We start from the raw sequence: 3970 nt of genomic DNA on the forward strand, positions 1-3970 counted from the left end.
CGCAGATAATTATATGATGATAATCTAGTTGAGAGAACTGCTCATTGCTGCAACACATATCAATTAATGTTGACTCTCAGACCTGAAATTACAGACCATCCATTGCATGAAGAGACAATTTACACATATGTTGTATCTTTATGATTCATCATACATGCAAACTACATGACGAGACAATTAAAAACTAGACATACATGCTACAATCTCTGTAGAGGTACTTATATATGCAAAAGAATGTCACTTAAGGTCTAATTAAGGAAGATGCGTACCATATCCAGAGTGTTACTTCCTCTGGTTCGAAGCAAGCATGGCAATGAGCTCATTCAAAACAAAGGGATAGGTCGTGACAATATGCCCCCAGCCATTACTCGCCATTAGTGTCTTCAAACACGTGGGAGATTGGACTTGGGTAAACTTCAAGTGCGCCTCCTTCAATCCACGACAGTGGTGCTACTCGGCTAGAGCAAGAGTGGACGCCACAGAGCTCACATCTATGCGCTGAGACAGCTGTTGTACACAGATGAACTTGAGCCGCTGGAGATGGTACCGGTCTGCCACTACAAACAAGCCTTGCAACCATTGCAGCAGCCCCATTTCATCCTCTGCCGCTTCCCCATCTTGTCCTTGGACCACAACTTCGGACATTTCATCTTCTTGTGCTTGTTCCGTATCTTTGCATAGTTCACTCAACTTAATGTTGTCCTCATACATGCCAGGGAACGAGTCTGTGTAGACAAAGCTAAGCTAAGCCGTGAACACCTTTGGTTCCATGTCTTTGATCTGTATGACACCGTTGGACGCCTCCTTCATGGGGCCAAAGAGTTGTGCCATGAACACCGTGGATCGGGCAGCAAGCACACACCGGTGTGCGGCAAAGGTCTCGCCGCCAACCTGGAATGCCACATCGGCACCCACCTTATTTTGAAGGAGACTGTTGAAATGCTGGTGTATGTCCGGCAGGAGCGCCTTGGTGCTTCCATGGCCACGGCCACCGGCATCATCATCATCAACCCTGCTGTTGCGGACGACCACGACGTCGCAGCAGATGGTGAGACAATCGCACTTGAGATCCGCCGAGTGTTCAAGGGCGTCTCTTCTCATAAACCTGTCGTTGCCCCAGATTGAAGTGGTGCTGGAAAAGCTGCGGGTTTCACCGGTGGCACGAATGTACATGGGCATCTGCTTCTCCACCTGGTCGACAAGGCTGAAACTGAACCTGACCTCCATGGGCACTTCGTGGTCGTCGTCATCGGCGTTGTAGAGAAGGTTCAGAAAGAGCGAATTAGCCGTGTTATGTTCCTGTAAGTTCCTGTAACTTATGGTCAGTAAGGGACTTTTGTTGTATGCTTTGAGTAGGTTCATGCCATGCCTTGCTTTGCCATGTTATGTTCCTGTAGCATGTTGTTACCTTGATCTAAACATTTCTTCCTGATGTTAAATTCCTGACTTGATGTTATTTTCACTAAGTCTGTAACCTGTAATCTTTTGCACCTTTGCCATGCTTGTTTGAGTCTGATATTGAGTGAATTAGCCGTAGCTCAGTGTTCATCTTTTGTCAAGCATATTGAGTGGATCCCTGCCATGTATTTTATTTCCATGTTGGAGTGCTATAGCATGTTGTTCTTGATGCATTTAGATGGTCTCGTGCTGTTAATCGCAGGCCGGTGCCATATTTGTTTTGCTTGTCATTTCCAAACCGCGCATCCGATTCCGGTGATCTTTATATCGATTTCGACGGAAATCAACTCCTCTTTCCAGTGGCACTCTTGGTTTTCCAAGTTGAGTCCAGGTTCAATCATTCCTTTCCAAATCATGCATATGCATCACATACCGCATCCCGCACATCGTACCATGTTTTGCATCATGTTGCTTGAGCATTGCACGTGGTTGATTGTGTCTCCATTTGCTTGTTGTTCTTGCTTGGGTAGAGTCGGGAGACGAGTACGTGATCAAGGATCCCGTTGAGTACGCTTACGAGGATCAAGTCAACTCTGAGAACTTTGCAGGCAAGATGACCATACCCTCGAAATCACTTACTAGATGCTCGCTCTTTTGCTATGCCTATGCTGCGATACCTACCACTTGCTTATCATGCCTCCCATATTGCCATGTCAAACCTCTAACCCACCTTGTCCTAGCAAACCGTTGTTTGGCTATGTTACTGCTTTGCTCAGCCCCTCTTATAGCGTTGCTAGTTGCAGGTGAAGATTGGAGTTGTTCCTTGTTGGAACGTGTTCTTTGTTGGGATATCACCATATTATCTTGTTTATCTTAATGCATCTATATATTGGTAAAGGATGGAAGGCTCGGCCTTATGCCTGGTGTTTTGTTCCACTCTTGCCGCCCTAGTTTCCGTCATATCGGTGTTATGTTCCCGGATTTTGCGTTCCTTACATGGTTGGGTTATAATGGGAACCCCTTGACAGTTCGCCTTGAATAAAACTCCTCCAGCAATGCCCAACATTGGTTTTACCATTTGCCACCTAGCCTCTTTTTCCCTTGGGTTTCCGGAGCCCAAGGGTCATCTTTATTAAACCCCCCGGGCCAGTGCTTGATATGTCTCCAACGTATCTATAATTTTTGATTGCTCCGTGCTATATTATCTACTGTTTTGGGCAATATTGGGCTTTATTTTCCACTTTTATATTATTTTTGGTACTAACCTATTAACCGGAGGCCCAGCCCAGATTTGCTGTTTTATGCCTATTTTAGTGTTTCGAAGAAAAGGAATATCAAACGGAGTCGAAACGGAACGAAATCAACTGGAGAAGTTATTTTTGGAAGGAAACCTACCGGATAGACTTGGACCCTATGTCAGAAGATGAAGGAGGAGCTCACGAGGGTAGGGGGCGCGCCCCCTGCCTCGTGGCCCCCCCTTCGGTCCACCGACGTACTCCTTTCACCCATATATACCCACGTATCCTAAAACGTCCAGAACAGAGATTAGATCAGGAGTTCCGCCGCCAGAAGCCTCCGTAGCCACCGAAAACCAATCTAGACCCGTTCTGGCACCCTACCGGAGGGGGCAATCCCTCTCCGGTGGCCATCTTCATCATCCCGATGCTCTTCATGACGAGGAGGGAGTAGTTCTCCCTCGGGGCTGAGGGTATGTACCAGTAGCTATGTGTTTGATCTCTCTCTCTCTTTCTCTCTCGTGTTCTTGATTTGGCACGATCTTGATGTATCGCGAGCTTTGCTATTATAGTTGGATCCTATGATGTTTCTTCCCCCTCTACTCTCTTGTAATGAATCGAGTTTCCCCTTTGAAGTTATATTATCGGATTGAGTCTTTAAAGATTTGAGAACACTTGATGTATGTCTTGCCGTGGATATCTGTGGTGACAATGGGATATCACGTGATTCACTTGATGTATGTTTTGGTGATCAACTTGCAAGTTCCGCCCATGAACCTATGCATAGGGGTTGGCACACGTTTTCGTCGTGATTCTCCGGTAGAACTTTGGGGCACTCTTTGAGGTCCTTTGTGTTGGTTGAATAGATGAATCTGAGATTGTGTGATGCATATCATATAATCATACCCACGGATACTTGAGGTGACATCGGAGTATCTAGGTGACATTAGGGTTTTGGTTGATTTGTGTCTTAAGGTGTTATTCTGGTACGAACTCTAGGGCTGTTTGTGACACTTATAGGAATAGCCCAACGGATTGATTGGAAAGAATAACTTTGAGGTGGTTTCGTACCCTACCATAATCTCTTCGTTTGTTCTCCGCTATTAGTGACTTTGGAGTGACTCTTTGTTGCATGTTAGTATTGTTGAGAGGACTTGCACTAGTGAAAGTATGAACCCTAGGTCTTATTTCCTATCATTGCAATACCATTTATGCTCACTTTTATCATTAGTTACCTTGCTGTTTTTATATTTTCAGATTACGAATACCTTTATCTACTATCCATATACCACTTGTATCACCATCTCTTCGCCGAACTAGTGCACCTATACAATTTA

General features: G+C 45.3%; 1 pseudogene; it reads right to left on the reverse strand.

The window, feature by feature from the left end:
* Positions 1 to 282: 282 nt before the first annotated feature.
* On the reverse strand, positions 283 to 1422 carry LOC123153718 (BTB/POZ and MATH domain-containing protein 3-like; annotated as a pseudogene).
* Between the last annotated feature and the right edge of the window lie 2548 nt (positions 1423 to 3970).

Source organism: Triticum aestivum, chromosome 7A, assembly GCF_018294505.1.
Source record: "Triticum aestivum cultivar Chinese Spring chromosome 7A, IWGSC CS RefSeq v2.1, whole genome shotgun sequence".
Lineage (NCBI taxonomy): Eukaryota > Viridiplantae > Streptophyta > Magnoliopsida > Poales > Poaceae > Triticum > Triticum aestivum.